We start from the raw sequence: 25,149 nt of genomic DNA, 5'->3' as shown, positions 1-25,149 counted from the left end.
ATTTTGTTTCTAGGCTTTTCCTTTACTTAGTTGTACACTGCTCAGATTTGCTTGATTGGGACACATTACTAATATTGTAACAAGACTGGTTGATTGATTGATTTGAAGTCTCCATACTCTTTATTTTTCTTCTTGTGTATTCCATTCCATTCCTTTCTTTTAATCTCACAACTGTCATCCATGGATATTAAACTCCCACCAATACTTTCCTATGCTTTACTCTATCTCTCCACTCAACAAACATTTCAGTCTGTGTAATTCAATCTCAAATCAACCTATCTCTACTTCTAGAGTCACCATTATCCTCTTTAAAAAGTGTACCTATCACTTGTTCAGTTGCTAAGTTGTGCCCATCTTTTTGTGACCCCCTGGATGAAAGCATGACAGGCCCTCCTGTCCTCCGTTGTCTCCTAGAGTTTATCCACATTCATGTTCTTTGCATCGATGACACTATCTAATCATCTCATCCCCTTTTATCCCTTTTATCCCTTTTTTCCTTCAAACCTTCCCAACATTGGGGTCTTTTCCAAGGAGTCCTCTCTTCTCATTTGGTGGCCAAAGTGTTTGAGCTTCAGCTTCAGTACCTGTCATAGAAAGCCTAAAATATAAACAAATCACTAAGCACACCTCAGTTGTGTGTCATGTAATTTTGTTCATCAGCATTCCTTATTTACTACTTTACTGTGACAAGCTAAAACAGTTCTCCTTACTAGATATAGTTATGTATTGACCTAGGTGGGTAAATTAATCATTTTAATTGATTTGGTTAGATGCAGTAATCAGGGTCCAAGATCAAGTATCAGAATTGAGTTCTGCAGGATAAAAATTTGAAGAACAGAACAAAATATATTAAACGCAATCCTCCAAATGTGGCCTATTGAAACAGGGAAGAAAAGGCAGGGTTAAGAGATGGAAAACAAAGGTCAGCACTACGACATTATACTCAGGGGAAAAAAACAAGCTTTTTCATGAATCCTACCTCTAATAAATGTAACCCTAGAATTCTTCAAATGAAGGATACTGTAGTTCTATTAGGTATCCTCGTATGGAACAAAGACAATTTTAGAATTCACTACAACTTCCTCATTAGGCAAATTGATTCTCAGCTGAAGGGTCCAGCAGTGAATGTACTTCCTGCTCTGGTCTTGCTTGATTCCTGCTAGCAGATAGCTCCTTACCCCTAAAACAGCTTTTTAGGTGTTATTTGTTTTTTATGGATGGCATTTCAGTTTCTCTTTGATTAAATTTGGTTGAGTTAGGAAGATGCAACCATTTAATAAATTTAATAAAAACAGGCAATAACCAGTATTATTGCATGTAAAATTGAAGTTAAATGGCATTTTAAAAGAGAAATAACTTCAGAGGAAGCTGGTATTTAAAATCCTCATGAATAGTTGTAAAATCTGACAGGGGAAGGAAAGAACTAACCCTCATTGTTGAAATCCCATTTTAAGACCTCTCGTGTCATATAAATTCCTGTTTTCAATCTATCCCGTGTGTATTAAACTGCTGGTACACACTGGTGTACTTAGAATAATGAAATCCCAGGAATATAATGCATAGTGAGGAGGACTGGTAATTTGATATGAATTTGATGGCCGGGACTATTTAAGGAAATTGGTGCTTTTAATTTAACTATATTCTTCTTTCATATAATTCTCTGACAGAGGAACAGAAGATCATCATGAAACGGCTCTTCCAAAGTATAAGTAAAAGAATAAAGCAATGAGTATAATTGGGTATACTCAATTGGGTAATTGACAGCTTCTTGGTCAGCATCTAATGTATAATATGTGACCTTTCAAATATTTTCTCCTGGTGCTTTCAATAGAAGAGCCTGTGATCTCAAAACTGTGGGTGAGGTATAATATGTAACTTCAAAGAACAAATAATAATGAATGGCCAGATCCAAAATGTGGATTTACTAGCTTGAACTGACAGAATGGAAGAAAGAGAGAGGACATAGGGATAAAATAATAGATTGGAGAATAGTGGTTTGGGGAAAGAACATTCACTTTCTTTTTTCTAGTATTTCTACCAATTATTGTTTCTGGACAAATATAAAGCTATGATCAGTGACAGAGCTATAACATTTTAATGGGATAAAATAATGCAAATTTGTTACGATATGTGTGTACACAAAATGTGTACTTGGATTATAGAATCAACTTTTTTTTCTTTAGAAAAAATGTTTTCTAGATAGAATAAACAAATAAACAAATAAATTTGGGTTTATTTTCCTTGTCCATTACTTGAGGTAGATGTCCTGATGGAATTTTGGTCTGTTGCAGCTGAACTCCACTAAACTTGGAATAGGGATATTTGTTATATCAAGGTTTTATTGTGTTTGTAACCTGCAATAGCTGACCTTTGTCATTGTAAGAACTTCTTTTGTATCTGCAGAAATGCGACTTATTATAGCTTCAACCTTGAAATCTTCTGCTATTAAATTTGTGAAGTAATGTTTTCATTCCAAGAGAGAGATTTATGGCCACCCCCAAGATGAAACTCTGTAGAAAATGCCTGGATGAAATAAGTTTTCCCAATCTTTTTATTCTGCTCCTCTAAGATTCTAATCATGATACGGAAGTACAATTTTTTTTCATCAGAACAAACCTGAAAACAAATGTCAGTTAGTCCAGTAAAATGTGTATTTGTATGTTGCTCGTGTGAACAATTATGATGTATAAAAATTGGGACATGTGACTCTTAAGAGTCAAAGCACTTGATGGGTGTAAACAAAATACACCATGGACATCTTAGCTTATATATTACGTTTATCAGGATATAAAATACAAAAAAGAGAGAAAGTAGTAGAAAAATGGAGAAGGGCAAAGGGCAAAGAAAGAACTGTAGGGTAAAAGAGAAAAACAAAAACAAAAACACTAATCTCCAACTTTTTTTAAAAGAATAAGATAGTAATATTACAACCTCAACTTTTTTATTATTATATGTATTAACCATTTCTATGACAAAAAACTTATCTAATCGACAAAACCCAAAGTTTCATTTTCCATCTCAAACACAAAAAACCAGAAGTGGTTTCCAAGTAGAAACAAAGTTGGATGTGCTCTTTTCCTCAATTAAATTGCATTTAATTTTGTTGTACAAGGTGCAATGACAATAAAGTAAACTTAAACATAAACCTAAAGCAATCAAAGTAGACATCTTTGCCAGTTCCACTATTTTCATCAGCCATTTATCCATTGTGGGAACTTCTTAGCAATTTTGAACAGGCCTTTCTTTAAAAGTCCATCATCCTTTTGAATGGCTTTCATTCAAATCCAGATACTAGGAAAGGAGAGAAGCATCTTACCAAAAAATGTTTCAATTCATGAAGTTGTTTTGTAGCTTCAGCCAAGGAAGAATGAACATACATTAAAAACTACTGTACTGCATTTCAAATGAAAACCAGGGTGGGTACTTAGCAGAGATTCATGTTTGGTTCCTGCTCCAAAACTTCAATAAAATAATTCATTTGAGTATTCATTCCTGATCCTGTTTTTCATAATTAGCATTGCTGCTGCTACCAGTCACCCTTTAGAACGTTGCATAACGACAGGACCAACCCTCCTTCAAATAATTATTTTAAGAATCACACATTTTAAAAGGTTGAATAATTACTATATAGTGATTGTAAGCAAGTGATTTAGCCGCAGAACGATTTGAGGAACCATAAACATTCCTCTTGACTTTAGCAGAATTAAAGTGCTTCAGAATCGTTTTAGAGATTTCTTGATTATACTCCATTAATAGCAATAGAGTTAAGTGCTCAAAAGGTATTTGTGTGGCTTAGAACACAGAGCTATAGAAATAAAAACAAACTGATGAGTTTCTACTCTTGAAATGTCAGATATTGTGGCATAGGTACGACCAGTCAAGTATTTGGACCTTTTGTGGACAATTATACTTCAGTTGCCTGAGTACCACCACTATGCTAGGTAATCTGGTTTATAGAAGGAATTCTTACACTTCAGAATTTTAGAATCTTTTTGTGCAGACAACCAAAAAAATGAATTACTGTATTAGTAATCCCAGCTCCTATTTTTCTTTTTGTTAACAATGTATGTGCAACACTCATAAACATTTTACTCAGCATTTTTGTGACAAGACAACAAGTTACAGATTTAAAAATGTCCAAGCTGGAAGGAAGAGCCAAAAATAATTAAACTCTAGCACTGCTTGATTTCTCTTGAAATAATGAATTTAGGTAATTCCCAGGTCTAAAGTCAGCACCCAACAATAGTGTTCTTTTCAACTTATAATGTGGCTATTACACATTGTAGGGAATGGCTGGAAATGAATAATCTTTGAACACCAAAATAATAGAAGGGGTCTTCTAGTCCAAATCCCTGCTCAAGCAGGAGACCTCATGTCCATGATGGCGAACCTATGGCATGTGTGCCAGAAGTGGCATGCAGAGCCATCTCTCCCGGCACGAGAGCCATCACCCATTGTTCTTCCGGGTTCCGATGCAACGGCCAGCTGGTTTCCATGCGCCCAGAAGTGCTGGAAACTGGAAGAGCAGCTGCCTGGTGTGCATGTGCGGGAAGGCCACTGGTCATCGCACACACATGCGGGGAAGAAACTGGAAGACCAGCCGGTTGGTGCTTATGAGCATATCGGAAACCAGAAGATCATCTTCCCAGCACACACATGCATGCCAGGTGGCTGCTTTTCCGGTTTCCAGCACATACATGCACACTAGCCAGCTGGTCTTTGTGTGTGCATGCATGCATGCCAGAAACCAGAAGACCAAGTGGGTGGCACGCATGGGTGTGCCGGAAACTGGAAGATCATCTTCTCAGCACTCACATGCGCACCAGGCAACCGCTCTTCCAGTTTTTGGCACAGGTGCTGCGATTTCATCACTCAGTGCCACAAAGGTTTGCCAACATTACGCATTCTGGACAGATGATTGCCTAATCTTTTCTTGAAAACCTCCAAGGATGGAATGTCTACAACTGCTGGAGGTAAGCCGTTCCATATAATCTCTAACAGTCTTCTTTCATTCCACCAGTACAAGGAAGATTTAAGTGTCACTCTGCCTGACTTGTTAATAAAGGAATTGAAATTTTAAAGAAGAAAAGTAAACATCTGAATCATATTTGAAAGAAACAAAAGTGATTAGGAATGAAATATAAAAACATTATTTTCTGGACAGCATATTCCTATCCCAGAATGTCATATTCATTTCAATCTGCATAATAATAAAATGTGCATTAAGCACAGTTCAGGTTGAAATGAATTGAGTATCTCTATCAGGGTGGAAAGATCCATGAATACTTTCAATATCTGAGATTTAATACAAAGAGTACCTAGAACTGTTTCTGAACAAAGAGTACAGGAATATGCCTTTGTTTTAAACAGTGAATTATAAAAGTATTTTCATTCAATTTGTATGCCCTTTCTGTTTTCTCAATTTTATTGCATAAGAAGAAACCTACTTTCCCTTGAACTAGCTTAGTTCATAAAAGTGCAGATTCTTCCTTGTTACTAGAGTGAATTTACTGAAGACTTTCCCAAACTATCCTTTCAAAGATGAATAAAATATTACATGTGCATCAATTCTTTACTGATGTTGAGCCAGAGCTGGAGAATAGTGGCAAGGGAAAAGGGGGAATTACCTACTCATCCTCTGAAATAAATGGGAGAAAGTGGCAAGAAGATGACAAGCAATGGGGAGAAAGAAGAACTGCTTAACTCATTTTATGCATCTGTCTTTACACAAAAGGAAAAAAAAACCCTACCAAAATAACAGATTAGGAATAAAAATCAAAATAGCCAAAAAATGGTAATTGAGTAACTGTCTACCGTAGATGAGTTCAAATCACGAGGACCAGGTGGATTACACCTCAGGGTTCTGAAGAAACTGGCAGATGTGATCAAAACCACTGAACTATATATTTCAAAGATTTTGGAGCACCAGAAAACTACCAGAGAACTGGAAAAGAACTGATGTAAGGCATTTGATAAAGTAAACCACAACCTACTAGAAAAATATGGGTTAGACAGAATCACCACCAGATGGAGTCATAACTGCCTGATTAACCATATTCAACATGGAACTACATCTACATGGAGGGAGGTATGCAGTGGAGTACCCCAAGGTTCTGTTTTAGGCCCAGTATTCTTCGTACTCTTCAGCATTTTCATCAATGATTTAGATGAGGGCATAGATAGGGAACTCATCAAATTTGCATACAACACAAAGTTGGCAGGAACAGACAACACTCCAGAACAACACTTAGGCTTAAGATACAGAAGGAACTTGACAGACTTAAACATTGGGTACTATTAAAAAAAATGAAATTCAATTGTGAAAAAGTAAGGCTCTATATTTAGGCAAGAAAAACAAATGCAGTGGGATAGTATAGGTGGTACCTGGCTCAATAGCACTAACTGTAAGAGGGATCTTGGAGTCTAAGTGGACAATCACATAAATATGAGCCAGCAATTTGCTGCAGCTGTCAAACAAGCCAACAGTTCTAGGCTGCACCAACAGAGGGATAGAATCAAGATCACATGAAATGTTAATGCCACTTTATAATGCCGTAGTAAGACCACACTTGGCATACTGCATCCAGTTTTGGTTGCCACAATGTAAAAAAGATGTTGAGATGCGCAGAGTGCAGAAAAAAGCAACAAAGCTGATTATGGAACTGGAGGCTAAAACATATAAAGAACGATAACTGGAATTGGGTAGGTCTAGTTTAATGAAAAGAAGGACTAGGGATGATATGATAGCAGTGTTCCAATATCTCAGCTGTTTCCACAAAGAAGAGGGAGTCAAGCTATTCTCCAAAGCACCTGAGGGCAGGACAAGAAGCAATGGATGGAAACTAATCAAGAAGAAAAGCAACCTAAAACTATGGAGAAATTTCCTGATAGTTAGAATAATTAATCAGCGGAACAACTTGCCTCCAGAAGTGAATGCCTCCAACACTGGAAGTTTTAAAAAAGAGATTGGATAACGATTTGTCTGAAATAATATAGGGTTTCCTGTCTAAGCAGGAGGTTCGACTAAAAGATCTCCAAGGCCTCTTCCAATTCTCCTCTGCTTTGCTCTGTTCTGCTCTGGTCTATTCTGTTCTGATTTGATTGATTCTTGACAATAAAGCAGCTCTTGGGAAATTGCATCTTACACGGTTATTGGCACTACACAGCAAAACAGCATGTTGTAGAGTAGGAAGGAAATGGACCTCTTGTTTATCTCTAGCTTTTCTTCCATCATTACTGCAGCCTTTGCTTTTATGGCTCCTTTATGGAACATTTAGTTTCTTGGAGGTATCAGCCCATAGAAGGGAACCTCTCATCCTTTCTCTTCTCTTTCTTGCCAAGGCTTGATGGTGTCACCATAGTCTTATCTCTATGTCACTTAGCGTAAAAACGTTGTCCTTTAGACAAGAGCTTTCTGAAAGCTGCAGAGTATATCTATTGAACCACCCTTACTTACAATCTATTGCCACTCCAAACATGTCAAGACTTACCTTTGCAAAAACTGCACTAATTTCTTCTTCCACAAGAGTTGCTCTACTATTGGCTTGATTATTTTTTGTTTAATATTCCCATCCATTTACACAGAAAAGACATTAAGCTAATTGTCTAATTTCCTTTATCCCTTTGGTCCTTCTTTCCCCTCCTCTCTATTTTGGCTTTAGTGTAACAATTCTGACTTATATTATGTTGGCGGTCTCTGCTAGTTTCAAACCAGTGAATTTTGGTTAGCCAGGCAGAAAAGTAAAGCAGAATGAGTTATCAGTGGAATTTAGTTATATCAGCAGAGAGATTGGCATCCAGTAATTTCCCCCTTTTTCTCTTTATTTTTCAAATGAGTATCAATTTCTCTGTGGATTAAAACAGTACCTCCTCCATTCATAGCTAACAAATGAAATTGCCTATAAGCCAGGCAAATATTTATTTCACAAAAATGGCACTCTCTTTTCCAAAATCCTATTTTTAATTCATTTTATATTGAGTTGGAATGCTGCACCTTCTTAGAGCAGACAAAATTACTGAATAAATTACAGAGATCCTCATTGTCAAGAATTATGAAGCGTTAATCCATGCTTCAGTAAGGGTTGAATGACTTTGGTGGGGCTACTTTTATGCTCCTTATGTGCTTCTGCTTGACGTCTTTTAGCCTTGGAGGTAATGCTAAAACACTAGAGCAGTTTAAAGCCACTCATGTGGAAATCAAGCCCTACAAAGTACAACCTATATGGCATATATGAGATCTTTTTCTTGAATCGCTGCCCGTATTCTTAATTTAAAGAACCCGATAATGAAGTTTTTCAGAAACATCAGGATAATGCTATACACAGATGGCACAGAAAATGATGTTACCTGAAATAATATGGTGTTAGTTTCCATCGAACTATTTAAAAACCAGTATAAAAATACATGGAAACTAGAATATAATATGTGAGTTTATGTATCTGATTCACATCTTGGATTCCTTTATTTCACCCACACATATTCTTTATGTCAAGTCACGCAATGGGACTTCTATTATCACAGGGTTCTAATATGTTTTGAACAGCCTATCAATACTAATATAATCAGAATAATTCTATATTCTATGCTACATTTATCAAAATACAGCATCACAAAAATATGTACCGTAGCTAGATATTCCACAATTTGAGATTATATTATTCATCTCTAAATTTAAGACTATGTTTAATACTTTTAATATAATAATACACTGTTCATAATAGATTTTGACAGTTTCCTTTTAGCTATGAGATTGGTTGCCTCCATAGAAAGTGAATTCAGATAAAGAAAAATGAGTGGAATAAAGAATTAGAGAGATGGGAAACTTGTGTTTCTCCAGAACTGTGGAGCACAATTGGCAATGTTTCTACTAAAAAAACAGAGGATGAAAATTAGAGATGGTTTTTATGTTGTCATTTTTAATGTTGTAAATTGCCTATAAAAATAGACCCCTCCACAAATTCCCCCAGTACTCATTTAATTCAGTTAAGTTCATTTGACGACATCTAACCACGCTCTTAGCATTTCCCATACCTACCCTATTTTAAAGAATGTGACGTTTAATGCCATGTTCAATCTATTTCCACCAGACAACACATACTAACCTGGTTAAGCAGTTCATATAAGTTAGACAACACAACTAACTTTGGAAAAGATGGAATTACAGGACTCACCTTCAGGTTCACCACAGAGTGTGCACTGTGACTCTGCAAAGAAGAAGAAAGAATGCAGTCAATACTAATTTTCCTATAAAGGGAGCATCCTTGTTCAGCTGGAAATGCCTCCTTATCTCATCTAACCACTGAGCCGTGGTGGCACAGTGGTTAAAATGCAGTGTTGCGCACTAATTCTGCTGACTGCTGGTTGCCAGCAGTTTGGCAGTTCAAGTCTCATCGGCTCATGGTTGTCTCAGCCTTCCATCCTTCCAAGGTCAATAAAATGAGGACCCAGATTGTTGGGGGCAATATGCTAATTCTGAAAATCACTTATGGAGGAGTGTAAAGCCCCGTGAAGCGGTTTATAAGTGCAAGTGCCATTGCTAAGTGCTATTGCTATCTTTTTCAAGTTCCCCAAGCTTGATGTTGTAGTTCTCTGATGTATTATATCTCAGACAATTAATACTAAATATATCAAATGGGCTATCTTTTCCTTCTTTCTTTCTTTTTAAAGTCTATAATAACAAGCTATACTGATTTATAGACAGTGGATATCTGAGAAGAAGTACAAAGAGATGAGATTAGGAAAAGTTCAGGCAAGCATGTCGAGAGATGTGGAGAGACCTAACCCATAGAATTGCCAAGAGATGGACATGACTGAATGGATGTTGTCGTCATCATCTTCGTCATCATACCTAAAAAAGAGCAGCATGATTCACAGGGACAGTTCTTGCCCACCGTCTACTCTTCACATAAACCCATGCTTAACTATACTTATATATGTGAGCTCCAACTAAGACAGAGATTATAATAGAATTGACATTATATCCAATTTGTATTTATATCACATTTCTCCAGTTTAAGTGAAAAAGTGAGTTAGTATTTTTATAAATGTGAAACATTTGCACATACAATACACACACACACACACACACACACACACACACATACAATACAATACAATACAATAGCAGAGTTGGAAGGGACCTTGGAGGTCTTCTAGTCCAACCCCTGCCTAGGCAGGAAACCCTATACCGTTTCAGACAAATGGACTTCCAGTGTTGGGGCTTTCACAACCTCTGGAGGCAAGCTGTTCCACTGATTAATTGTTCTAACTGTCAGGAAGTTTCTCCTCAGTTCTAAGTTGCTTCTCTCCTTGATTCGTTTCCACCCATTGTTTCTTGTTCTGCCCTCAGGTGCCTTGGAGAATAGTTTGACTCCCTTTTCTTTGTGGCAACCCCTGAGATATTGGAACATTGATATCATGTCTCCCCTAGTCCTTCTTTTCATTAAACTAGACATACCCAGTTCCTGCAACCGTTCTTCATGTATACAATATATACATTTGCACATAAAATATATTTGCACATACAATACACACACACACACACACACACACACTGACAAAAAAAATCTGCAAACAGTTGGATCAATCCAAGGGCCAGCAACCTAGTTTTCTCTCAAGAGCATCCATACAATTTATATGTGGATGAGACCCTTGTTAAAAAGAAACTGAGCTTCAAAAGCATCCACCATCATGACTTTATTTAATTTCCACCCATCCAACCTTAATACAGGAATTGCCAGCCTGTCCACATGAAATCTTCTTCATTTTTCATAATGACAAACACAGGAGAATTCCAAAAGGCTGTTTAATTCGGATAGCAGCAGGAATTCTGAAAACTAAATGCTGCTGCCAAAAATCTTGTCATCTGCACAACGAAAGCGACAGGAAAAGAGGGAACTGTGAAAAGTTTATCCATCACCATCAATGCTGCATCTGATGTGAGCCAAGCATATTACAGTAAAACCTTTTTTTACTGTATTGTTCAAATGCGTACTCAATCTTTCTACAAGATTGATTTTCAAGACCACTCATAGGAAGATAAAAAAAAAATACCTTTAATAATGGTACTTCTTCATTTTTTTTACCTGCCTGCATAGAATTTGGTACTACAGAGAATGTGGAGAAAAAAAATGGGAAGCATTTCCAAGTCAGGAGTGCTTACATTCACTTTCTTAAAGTACAAATAAGGTGAAGGAGAAACAGAGTCAGAGAAAGGGATTGGGGGTCGATAAGTACCATGGATTCAGAAATGTTTCTAGAAATGGGACGAAGTTCAGAGGCAACTCTGTCCCTACGCTCTCAGGAAAGCTTTGTAGATAGATCAAGATATATACGAGTTCTGGTTTTATTAAAAATGAACTAAAACAAGATAAGTAGTAAAGCTGCAAAAATATTTGGAAAGAGGTGTTTCACAATACATAAGAGGCTATGTTTCTCTCCAGACCATTAAAGCAGCTGCATCTTTTTTAGGCTTGCATGGGCGGCTGCATAAGCTCTCTCAAGTTGACTCTGCAGTGTATGTATTTGCCTAGCCCTAGACAATCTGCTTCTCACTACCACCCCTTCCTGAGAAAGCCAAGTGGCAATGCATTGGCACCGAATCAATGGGGAGCAACTTATGAAGCAGCTGCCAACAATCCGAGAAACAATACAGTTGCTTTAATGAGTCAAAGACAGATGATTTCCCTTAACTTGGAAAGCTCCTCTTCTGAAAGTTTGCATAATTCATTAGATGCCATTCATGTAACCATACCAAAGGATTTAATCAATTTTCTCATTAATCAAATTAAACATTATCTTATGGAAGCAATTTTGGAGGAATTCAGAGGGTGCCCTCTTCTACCTTAGTGCCATGTTTTTTTTTCTTTTAGACAAAGTTCCAGCAGAAAATGATGAGCACACTAGAAAATATATAGATTTCCTTTCAACTTCCTTCATTTCTGATTTTGTAAAATTTATTTTAAGTGGTGAGTAACTCTGAGCAACCCACCACTTATAGGATGAGATAATCTGTTTTCTCCAGCTCCCAATTATGACAAGTTTCATTCATAAGACTGCATAATAGCAATAGCACTTAGACTTCTATGCTACTGCACAAGTCCTCTCTAAGTGGTTAACAGTCAGCATGTTGCCCTCAACAAGTAGTATAGTGAAATGTTGGCAGTGGTTTGCTCTCCAAGCTTGTTTCAATTTAGTTTCTGAATGTTTTGTTACCAAAGTAATATGATCAGGATTTTCTTGTCCCAGCCTCCTTAGCTTATAAATTCCCTGTGTGCTTTTCGGTCAGTTGGTCATGTGATTGGCTGTTTGTTTAGAGCAGGGGTGTCAAATTCAATGTCATTGAGGGCCACATTAGAGTTGTGTTTGAACTCGGGTGGGTGGGGGGGGAGGGGTAGGCATAGCTAGAGTGGATGTGGTCATCTTGACCAGCATGGCCAGAGTGTGTGTGGTCACTTGTGTTAGAGGTGCCTGTGGCCTGAGCACTCTGCCAGTGAAAATGAGCCCCCAAGCTCCATTTTTTGCCCATGGCAGCCTCCTGCAACCTTCTGCCAGTGAAAACGAAGTCCCTCCTGACCTCTGTTTTTGCTAGCAGAGGGCTGCAGGAGGCCATCACAGCAAACAATGGAGCTCGCGAGGCCCGTGTGCGGTCCCCAAGCTCTATTTTTGATGGCAGAGGCACCATGGGCCAGACCTTCACTATTCCCAGGGGACCCTGCGGGCTAGATCTTAGCACCCTGTGGGCTGGATCCTGCCCACGGGCCTTATGTTTGACATCCCTGGTTTAGAGCTATATTTAAATTCTGAGCAGCTGATTGGTTCTGTGGTTGATTGGTCATTCGAATAATCTGGTTTCTTACATATTCATATGCTGGATCTAGATCAGGGGTGTCAAACTTGATTTCATTGAGGGCCACTTCAGGATTGTGCTTGATCTCGGGTGGGGGGACAGAGTGTGTGTGGCCGAGGTGGGCGTGGGCAGCTCGACGTCATTTCCTGGGTTCCATTTTCACTGCCAGACGGCTGCAGGAGGCCATTACGGCTGAAAACGGAGCCCGGCCGGGCCTTGCGTGGCCTCCCTGAGCTGCATTTTTGCTGCCAGAGGCACCAGTCTTTCACTGTTTCCACGGTGGCCCCGCGGGTCAGATCTAAGCACCCTGCAGGCCGCATCTTGCCCACAGACCTTGAGTTTGACACCCCTGATCTAGATCAATATGCTTGCTAGTTGGTCCTTTGGTAGAATACCAGGCTTCAATAAATTCATGTGTGTGGCAAGTTCTGGCATGGCCAATGATTTTTGTTCCTTCCAAATCGAACTGGTGTTGTTATCAATGTGGTTGGAGACCAGTAGTTTTTGTCGTGTCATTTAACTGCTAGTTGATGTTCATGAACCCTTGTCTTCAACTGCCTTCCTGTTTGTCCCACATAGAATTAGTTACAATTGTTGCAATTGATTTTGTATACTGTGTTGCTGTCGCCTGTCTTCTGTACTTTGTCTTTGACTTTAGATAGCTCTTTTCTGAGTGTAAATGCGGGTTTGTGAGCTATCATTATTCCTAGGGGTTGCAGTATTCTGTCAGTCATTTCGGGCGTTCCTTTGATGTGTGGCAGGACTTGTTTTTGTGTTGTGTTTGGCTGTGTCTTTTGTCGGGGTTTGGATGACAAGCATTGTAGTATGAAATTTTTTGGACAGCCATTGCGGATGAAAACATTGAAAAAGTGGTGCTGCAGTGTGTTTTGGCTCTTTTGAAAAGGGTCTGGATGCAGCTTTGCTTGTGCGCAGTGGGACTGTTGCTTGTGAAATTTAGAATCTGGTCTAGGTGCATGGATTTTCAGTATACTCGAGTTACCATTATCTTGTCTCCTTATGTCAATATCTAGGAAGGGGAGTCAATGTTCTTTTTCTTTCTCATGTGTAAAACTGATCCCAGTGAATGCGTTGTTGAATAGATGGTGTGTAGCTCCAGCATATGAATACTTAAGAAACCAGATCATTTGAACAACCAATCAACAAGGGAACCAATCAGCTGCTCCGAATTTAAATATAATTCCAAACAAACAATGCATCACATGACCAACTGACCAAACTGGCACACAAGACATTTATAAGCTAAGGAGAATAGGATAAGAAAATCCCACTGATGATGTTACCTAGTCTGGTAACAAAATGTTCAGAAACTAAATTGAAACAAGCTTGGAGAGCAAACCATGCCCAAAATGTAAAACCCGAGCTGCAAATATTTTCTAATATATTTCATAGTGAGATATACTAGATTCTTAGATGCTTCTTCCTTTCATTGCCTATTGTTTTTTTTTAATTACATAAACTAGGTGAGCAGCTTTGTCAAACACAATCCTCATATTTCCGTCTATTAAAATTGGCAGATTCATCTGCTGTGCTTTTGAAAGAGCATGTCTTTTGAAGATAACCTTCGATCAAGTAACTGCTACTCAGAGGATTCTTCCCTTCTTCTCAACAAAGTGGATTGCCTTGTGTTCTCATTTAATCAGTTTTCAATACATAACCTACTGACATCCAGATATATGTTGGAGTTCTACTAATACTCATTTGTGTATTCTCTCCCTAGGAATATTGTACAGATGTGAACAGAAGAGGCTACATCAGGGATAAGTAAGAATAGATCTTTAGATGTTTTGGAACAAACTGTCAAGGTTTCTGACTCCGAATAGCCTGGCAATACACAATAGGCCACCCCATTCCTCTCCCTCTTCTCAGTGTTAGCTGATGAAAAATATCGCTTGAAGAAAAAAAACCACAGCAGTTTTGTGAGTTTGAGACAAATACTGATTACAAATTCCTGGGGTGAGCATATTCTCAGAGGTTATCCTGCTCTGTTTATCCATCAACCTGAGTTATTGTTTTGCAAACTTTAGCTGATGGCTCTCAAGGTTGTCATAAAACACAAAATAGTCCTACTATAGCTCTACAAGCCCTTTAATTCAAAATGGCCAAGTTGCATGAAGGTTTATTTAATTTGATAAAAGCTTCTGGTTGCATCTCTACCTAACTGCAAAATTTCCATGATAAAACATGCCGCTATTTTTTCACCTTTATTATGTAACGGCCCTGTTCAGGGTGACCGCTCCCTATTCTGGAGAGTCCGAGCAACAGGATTATCTCCAGGGCCATGGTGAAGAATATTCATGTGGTCCAGGCAGACAAAATATGCTTTCCTTGATCAGGAGAGCAGGTGGCATTCAGCCGGTTCAGAGCTGTTCGCCTGAATCGGTAGTGGAAATTGCGAGTAGGGCTGATATTTATCATTTGTTCAATGCCCCCTGTTTGGCATTGTTGTTTTTGGCATCTCTTAGGTTATTTTAGCCCGGATTGTTTGTATGATTCAATGCATTTAACTGTTTTCATGTTTTTCCTAGTTCTGTATTCCCCCAGGCCCCAATGTAATTGGGCAGTCAATAAATTTAAGTAAATAAATATCTATTTATTGCCATTAGACCACCATGTATTGACTAGACACTTTTATGCATAAAGATTTGTGTCTATTACACTGTCATGATTGGGGGTTAAAAAAAAATCAACTGTACAGGGCTATTAATGTTGATTCTAGAAGCAATATAGCAATAGTAACAGCATTTAGATCTATATACCGCTTCATAGTGCTTCACAGCAATCTCTGAGCAGTTTACAGAGTCAGCATATTTCCCCCAATGATCTGAGTCCTCATTTTACTGACCTCAGAAGAATGGAAGGCTGAGTCAACCTTGAGTCAGTCAGGACATATATGAAGAAACAAACTAAAAGAATTTGTAAATAGAATACTTGCATTTATGGGTGGTATTCAGTCAGTTCGGACCGGTTTGGGTGAACCGGTAGCTCCGACAATCAGCTGGGGAGCGAACTGGTTTGCTCTGATGATCAGGTTGGCCCGCCCACCCACCCCTGCATTTTACTTACCTATATCTTCTCAGCTGATTCATGTGGCAGAGCAGATTGCTGTGCCTCAGCTGTGTTACTCCGCAGAAGTAACGTGGAAGATAAGTTTTGTTAAAACTGCTGTTGCGTTGTTAAACTGGCAGGATCCCACCAGTACTTGCATTCCTATAAACTTTACTATAAGCTTCACTTTCAAAGCTTAAAAGTAATGAAACAGTTTTGCATGTGAAACTTGCAAACTATCTGGTTTAGCATTCCATCAGCTGAGAGGAGAAATGGGCAATAATGTTATATTGCAAGGAGAAACAGAAGCTGCAATAATAAAGGGCCTGATGAGCTCTTGAATGAAAGCATCCAATTTAATCTCAATCCTGGGTAAATCTCATGAGTAGCAGACAATTTCTTATAAAAATGTTTCCTTGTTGGTAATTCAAATATGGCACAGTTTATTTTAAATCAGCATTATCTCAGCATGATTTCCGATATTTTCCTGCTGCTGGAAAGTGCCATCTTTCAGTTGAAATGTTATAAGGCATGGATTCTTCACAGTAATTAAAAGATATTGTGAACTTTCTTCTTTATGAACAGTCATTTTTAAATAAGCCCTTCACAGTGCAGTTATTAACATGTTGCAGATTGTGTATGTGCTCGTGGTTTTTTAAAAAAAAGGCATTTAACATTTTCAGCTTGTTTCATCCAAGGACCAGAACATCTGACAATTTGTCTCCTCTGTCAGATTTTTGCTTCTTAACTCAAGCTTCCTTTCCTTTCACTCATTTAATTTTAAAGATGATTAAGGATCCTGGCTCTCCCCAGGTTTGAAAATTAATTTCTCAGGGCATGCAAATGAAGCTTAAAATCTTTATTTGCTGACAATCTTTCAAAAGGAAATTCTACTTACTAATAGTTTTAAGAAGTAATTCAGACGTAAAGTTCTATAATTCTGCCTTGGAGAAAGAGGCAAAAGAGGGCAAAGACAACCTTCTCCCCACATCAGAGGTGGTATTGTACCGGTTCGAACTGCTTCGCCTGAACTGGTAGCGGAAATTGCAGGTCGCCCCGCCCACCCACCCCGGCTCTATGGCATCCCATTTAGGCCAAAAGCACATGCGGGAAAGTCTGAGCACATGTGCAGAGTTGGCGCGTGCGAGTGAAGAGAGCGCACATGCTCACATTTGTGAACTGGTAGGGAAGGTAAATGAATACTACCCCAGCCCCACACACTTGGTTTCCTTCACACCCTATAGAAGAATATGGTTACTCACAAGTGGGATTTGTCTGAATTTGTGCTGCAAAACCTGACACAAATTAACAGTAATCAGCATGGCATCCGGATACTTAAGACAACATTACACAGCCAAGGGTTAACTAAATATATACAACTAATTGCGGTCCTTTGTCCCTTATTTTGATAGCGACCATAATTGATCAGCAAAGGTACTAAACCATGTAAAAGAGTTCAGTTATTTCCCTACACAAGTCCATTTAATTAAATGGTTTTCCATCTCTCTCTCTCAGGAAACAAGTTGCAAGAAGCAAAATAGGAGACTGAAAATTATTTACAGTGAGAATATAGAGATAGTTTTGACCTAGATAAGAGTTTGTCAATAATGGCCGTGGCAACACATTTTAATTGAGGCTGCTTACTAAAACAAACAAACAAACAAACAAACAAACAAACAAACAAACAACAGGCTTCTTATTCAACCTATTTTGAAAATGCCGAGCGTTCTCTTGGCCTGTAAAGTTTTACTTCTCATGATTTCAGTTCCTGAAATTGTAGCTTAAACAGTCTTCAGCCACAACCGAAGCCCTGAACTCCAAGTCACATTTTTGAAGTAATTTTCCCTTTGTTCTCAAAGCCTGAAATTTCTCTTTGTGGTTTCCCATTTTATTAATGTATAAGAGGGAGTGCTGAACAAAAAGATTTCCAACCTAATTTCTTTGGCATCCATATTGCTTTAACAAATCTCTATGTAGACTCTGTGCAACCACCAAGCTACTACAGGAAGCTTAATGATAATGTTCAAGCTTGCATAGCACAGCAGAACAATGGCAAGGTCAGTATAATCTGCCCTAATAATTGTGTGAGTACTTTTTTTTTCTGGCTACAAACACAGTAAATGTATTTTACATGTGCTTTGGGCTGCTTCTGAGTGTCTGTTAGCTGGGCCTTTATTCTGTCCACGTGCTTATAGTCCACTAAGCGACAGTTTTCTCATATGCCACAACTATTAATTTAAATGTTACTCTTGAAATAACATTAAGATGCTGTTGCTTTGCTTTGGACTGTTTGTTTGAAAGGTAAGTAGCTTAGCACTATTGTGCTCTCTTCTTTTGTTCAAAATGTTGCATTGATGGCACAGAATAGCAGTCAGTGATAAAAGGAATATGCTTTGTGGAAAACATTGCAAAGAAGAAGAAAAAATAATAGTCTATATTATACATTAGGGTTTTGCTCTTTTTTCTAGGTTGAAAATTGTGTTTGACTTTAGAGTGGTATGTTAAATGGAAGGAGTATCCATAGGCCCAAAATAATTGTGAGTGGAGCAGGAAGAAAAATAAAGCTTGATCTTATTTCATTAAGGTAAAAACTAAAATAAATTCTATGTACACTTCTGTCTGCAGAGGTAGTCAGAATCGCAAGGTAGTGATTGCAGAACTACAGGCAAAGTCTTAGTACAACATTGGTGTGTGTACAAATGGGAAGGACTTCAGTTGCACTGTTGCGACCACCATTTTGGTTTTTTGATCCACCCCATGCATGCTGGTACAAACAATGTAATTTTAATGATAAATTAATAAAATGAAATCTAGTTTTTGTCCTTGCACCAGGGATATCAAATGATGATTATTTTTAGATTTTCTCAGGGCGATCAAAGCAACTTACATGTGGATCTCTATTTTATTACTATAATAGTAATGTTGAAAGTTAGGCTAGGCTGACAGCCACTGACTGACCCAAAATTACCCAATGACTTTTCATCATATCAACTTGAATCTTTAGCCTCTCAACTCCTATTTTTGCCTCCTAATACAGGTAGTCCTCAGCTTACAACAGGGGTGTCCAAACTTGGGAACTTTAAGACTTGTGGACTTCAACTCCCAGAATTCCCCAGCCAGCATGGCTGGCTGGGGAATTCTGGGAGTTGAAGTCCACAAGTCTTAAAGTTCCCAAGTTTGGACACTCCTGGCTTACAACCATTCCTTTAGTGAATGTTCGAAGTCACAACAGCGCTGAAAAAAAAAGTGATTTATAATAATTTTTCACACTTACAACCATTGCAGCATCAGTATTATCATGTGATCAAAATTTGGATGCTTGGTAACTGGCTGGCATTTACGATGGTCGCAGTGTCCTTGAGTCATGTAATCACTTTTATGACATTCTGACTTGCAACGTCAATGGGGAAAACCAGATTCACTTGACAACTGCAGTGATTCATTTAACAACTGTAGCCAAAAGGGTCATAAAATGGGAGAAAATTCACTTAACAACCGTCTCATTTAGCCTAGAAATTTTGGGCTCAATTGTGGTTGTAAGTAGAAGACTATCTATATTACAATATGTGGTGGGATTCTACCAGTTCAGACTGGTTCGCCTGAACCGGTGGCTCCGATGATCAGCTGGGAGTGAACAGGTTCGCTTCCATGATCAAGTGAGCTCACCTGACCGCCCCTGCGCTTTACCTAGCTTTATCTTCTCAGCTGAGTCAGGTGACAGAGCGGTTTGCCGCAGATCAACTGTTTTCCTTCCCAAGCAGCAATCTGGAAGATAAGTATTCTCTGGACTGTGCATGCGCATGCAGCGCTAATCCTGGTGCCAGTGCAAGTGAAGCAAGCGCACACACGCTCAGCAAACCAGTTATTAAACCGGTAAAATCCCACCCTTGATGACAACACGTTGGCTCTCTAGTGAATATACTTACTTACTAGTCATGTATTCAGGTATTTTCTCCTCTCCCATTACAAAGTACAGATTGGTATGTCTCCATGGGCCACACCTACAGCTTTAGAAGCTTCCTAAGTCTTTAAGTGTGGATTCTGCTCTATTCCCTAAAGTTTTGGCACCTACAATTAATCATAGTCCTTTTGCACTTTCCAAGCTAGTGTATTAATCCTGCATTTCTTCTAAACGGCCACCCAACTATTTAGAAACCAAGTTCATTGAGAAAACAGGCTCCTTGATCATCCACATTTTATGTAACATGATTTTATACAGTAAAACATTGGGAGAAGGGAATATAAAAATAGAAAGAAGCTTCTGTGAGTCGCAGAACATAAGATTCAAGAAGTCTGAGCAGCACTACATTGAAAAGGAAGGAAGGCTAGAAGGAGGAAATATGCTGATTGGTTATACCAGCGCTCTAGCTCCCCAGAGACCAATTGTGCCCATGGGAAGTCAAAAGAGAGAACGTGGCAATATTTGGTAGAGAGGGGTTATGTTGTCTTTAACGCTGCATTATTTATAAAGCCATCACAATGTCATTTCAGGTGGTTCTTGTATCTTCTCTTCAGGAAGGCTTCTCATTGGATCTCTGTTTTCTCACAGGGAGTTAAGGACACTATCAATACCAACAGCATCGGTCCCATAAAATAAACCAACTTGCTTCCACTATGCCATTCAGACTCCTTATGCACATTAATTCCTCACATTCTTACTATCAGTCACACTTCATCAAGGGACTCTGTCCCTGAAAGGGACTCTGTCCCTGAAAGGGACTCTGTCCCTGAAAACATTGACCAACATATAACATTTCCTGAAACAAAGTTCTAATCACACAGAAGTTGTTTCAAAAATAACTCTCAGAGGTCTAATTGGTCGTTTTGTTTTTCTTAAAACAAATTAAGACTCAATAGTATTCAAAGAAGTTTTGGTTTATATGGAACATCATGACATGCTGAATGGCTTGTTGCATGCCTATGGTTGGTCTGTAAACTCCATGTTCGAATGTTTCCTATAAACAAGGCTTCTTTGACTAACAAGACAATAGTAAAAATGGACCTTACCATCTGAAAAACCAGCAAAGAAAAAGCAATGTGAGTTCATTAGAGAAGAAACTGAAAACAATAAGGTTTCACAAGCCTTTCCCAACAGGCGCTTTGCAACACACGAGAGTGTGCTCCAAGCCCTTCTCTCTGCATCTTTTTTCAGATTTGCACAACTGCTTTATATGTGGAGCCAGCTCTTTCTGCAGAAAAGCAAAAAGATTGTGCAAGCAGGAATGCATTAAAAAAAAAAACTCCAATTCTTTCCCCAAACAGGTATCACCCTAGAGAATAGGAAGACTGAAAAATAAGCCTGAAGGTGACAGGAATTGGGAGTAGGCAATTAGTTTTTATTGTTCAATACCACGCCTTTCTGCTATGAGGTATTTCATTTCATCCCCACATCAGTAACTCTACATCAAATCAAATACCCCTGTGAGCTCCCATGGTTAAGCATGATTTTGAATCAGACTGACTCAATTCAATACTGCACTGCTATAGTTTAAGGTCAAAAATCACAAGAGGATTAGAGGTAGTCCTCTACTTATGACCACAATTGATCCCAACATTTCTGTTGCTAAGTGAAACACTTGTGAGCTTTACCCCATTTTATGACCTTCCTTGCCACGTTTGTTAAGTGAATTAACTGCTAAGTGATTTAACAGTTGTTAAATCGGTAACACAGTTGTTAAGTGAATCTGGCTTCCCTGTTTATTTTGTTTGTCAGAAGGTCGCAAGAGGGGATCATGTGACCAGGGACACTGCAACGTCATAAATACGAGTCAATCGCCAGGGGTCTGGATTTTGATCATGTGACCACAGAGATGGTACAACAGTCGTAGTGTGAAAAATGGTCATGTCACTTTTTTCAATTCCAATGTAACTTTGAATAGTCATTAATGAACTGTTGTAAATCAAGGACTACCTGTATTGAACAGCCCTCTCTGTTCAAAAGGGAAGGATATGACACTATCTACTTCCAGTGTACAACACAGTCCTTTCAGCAGTTCCAAGAAGGCTCCACACCCATTTGCACTACTCAGGTGACCCTGAGGACATAGATAAATAAGCCTCCAGGTGACCTTAGCAACCACTAAAAGGATGCAAATGACCCTCTGTCTGCAAGGAGTCTAAATCCTTCCATTCCCTACCATTCAGTCAGAGCTGAAGAAGCTTCTTGGATGAAAAGCAAAATGTCTTCAAAGAAAAACTAGCAAGTCCAGTTGCCTCTTGAAAAAGCAACTTTGGAAGGATTACCTGTCGTCATAGCTAATGTAACATAGGGAAGGCAGTAATTTGGTTCACAAGTCAAAAGTCAACCCGGTCTAATCAAAGTTGACAATTTAGGTAAGGATTCATGCAACAAGGCATCATGGAGGGAAGGCCTAACAAGAAGCCAAAATCCAGAAAGACATAGGCCTCATTTGAAACAAATGCCTTCCCTCAAGGTGGGTGAACCTGTTTCATTATGAGACTTATTCTTGTCAAGGTTGATTTGGCTGTAGTAAAATCAACTAGGCAAAGTAGAGTAGATGTCATTGCTTTCTTTTCCAATGAGAATGAGTATGCAGTCAGTAACAACATTATTTGCACATACTGGATGTCTACATGGCAAATCTAAATTTCTCCAGGGCTACAAGGACTAACATTGGCCCAAATCTTGTTCAGGAAAGTGTTGAATTTCCTGGCCTATCTTCCTTCGGTGAGAACGCTTCTTCTGGTGAATGCATGACAAGTTGCTTTATGTTCTTCTCTTTCATTCAATGTTATTTTACTTCTTTATGACAAGTTACATTTCAATATTAAAGATTTCCATGGTATAATTTCTAATACAACATTGATTTGAGGAATGAGCTACCCATTTCTCAACAGAGTTTCCTAGTAATTCTAATTAAATTATATTAGCTATTGTCTTAAAATCAGTGGCGACTAGTTTCTCCTATTTAGAAACTGGAGTACTTTTCAACCCACAGCTAAAATGCTAATTTATGTATGCAGTGTGTTCCACAATGTGCAATAACATTCAACTTGTGTATACTTAAAAAAAAAGTTGTTGCAATTACTGCAGTGATGTTGCAACTTATGTTATGTTGTCTATGTATTTTTATAAAAAATTTATGTACATTAAAGTACATATGAGGAAACTCTGCTATCAGTAAACTATAGTTGGGTCATGAAACGACATAATCTCTAGATATATGTAATGCATTTTAAAGATCAAGAAGCAAGTTTAAGATGAAACAAGTAACTTTTAGCAAAGATGTTACAAACTTAAAAAGCTTCTAATTAGCATACTGAATGTTTCATGTTTTCTTATATCAGTGCAAGATTACTACGGAATATTTGTCTTTGTTTGCATAATGCTTTGCTGATGTCAGGAAATTGGATTTGCACTCCATTTTCTGCCATTTAAAGATATTATACACACACACACACACACACACACACACACACACACACAAATGAACAGGAGAATAAATGCACGCATCACAGAAAACAAGAACGCAGTAAGAAAAAAAGAAAAAAACTTCCTCCCTTTTCCTGCACCTTAAGGCTACAGGACATGAAATTAATTTTGAAGGAACCAGGTTACACTCCAAAACTGAACACTTCAACAAGAGAATAATTATGAAAGCTATCGAAATAGAGAAACACCCCCACAACATGAATAAACGTGACGATACCTCCCGCCTACCGGACATCTGGAAACCAGCCCTAGTCAACAAACGAGCCCCACCCACCACCCAGGCCATTACAACATGAAACAACAATGGACACACAGCCAGCACCAATCAGCACCAATCTACCAATCATGATCCAACCACACAACCAATCATTCCACTTACTGAAACAAAGACAGCACTCCACACACACCCCACCAAGATTTATAGAAAGACGGCAGCTCCGATCATACTTTAATCCCAAAACCCAGCCTGAAGATGGCGAGTGAGATTTCGCTGAAACGTTGCCAAGGCAATCTCAATCTTACACGGGAAAAGACCTGAATACAACAAGACCTTTATATATATATGCTCTGCCCACCCGTCTGGATGTTGTTGTGTCCCATTTTTGATGCTCTGTGCATGCGCAGAAGGTCCTGTGCATGTGTGGGAGGTCCTGCGCATGTGTGGAGTTGGCGCATGCACTCACATTTGTGAACTGATAGCAAAGGTAAGTTGATTTCATCCCTGGTTTAACAGTGTAACCTCTTGAGATGTTTTCAACTTGGGGAACATTGAGCCTTGAGGAAGGAAAAAGATACTCTTCCGAAAAGCAGTTAAGTGTCCTGGCCTTAATTTTGCTATCATTTACTATCGCATGAAAAATAATATAATATCTACTGTACAGATATCTGTCTGTTCATGCACACTACTGTTAGTGAATGCCCAGGAAGCCAGGAAATATACTATAAGTCCTCCCAACAAGGAGGCTTGCGATGTATGGATACTTCCTTAGGGAGAAAAAAGACCTTGTGCAAATATATATCTATGCAGAGAAAGTCACCAAAAGCTTTTAAAACACTCGCAGCAATGACTCAGCATTTCTAACTCATCTCTGCATGTTCCAGACCACGTCTTTTGAAAGATTTGCACAGTAGATTCCCCGTCTCAACTATTATTTTTGATCCTCTTAAATAAAACAGTGTCAAACGGTGTCAGGTTGCCTCTAAAAGCAGCTGCCAGTTTCAATTACGTGCGTTTCCCTTTCAATCTATGGAACAATTTTAAAAGCAGGGAACTTTTGGCTCTCCGGATGATGCTGAACAACAACTGTGAGAGGCATTTATCAACATCTCCACTCCTGAGAAAGGCTGGTAGTGGGGTCATTAGAGTCCTAAATTCTACGGATGGTAAGAAAGGCCAGTTCATTATAATTCTTCAGAAAGTGACTACGGGTAGTCCTTGACATAGAACCATTTGACCGTCTGAAGTTACTTATGATGGTTTTTCACTTGAATGTTGCAGCATCCCTATGGTCACATGATCCACACATTTTCCCACTGTTCCATCTGTATGTAGTATCCAAAGTTTTATCACACAGTTCTTCACTTCTTCTCTTTCATATTTCAATGCAACTTTATGCTTTTTAGCAATTGTATGGTCATCATTTGCACATAGTCCAACTTCCAATACTATCTTCTGCTGCTCACTTCCAAATGTCCTATTATTTATTTACATTAAATCTTTCCTTTAACTGTGCAAATTGGTGAAAACAATATCCCTCTGCACAGAGGTGGTATTCAGCCGGTT

This window comes from Natrix helvetica (assembly GCF_964273705.1).
Source record: "Natrix helvetica genome assembly, chromosome: 2".
Lineage (NCBI taxonomy): Eukaryota > Metazoa > Chordata > Lepidosauria > Squamata > Natricidae > Natrix > Natrix helvetica.
This window is presented reverse-complemented; position numbering follows the sequence as displayed.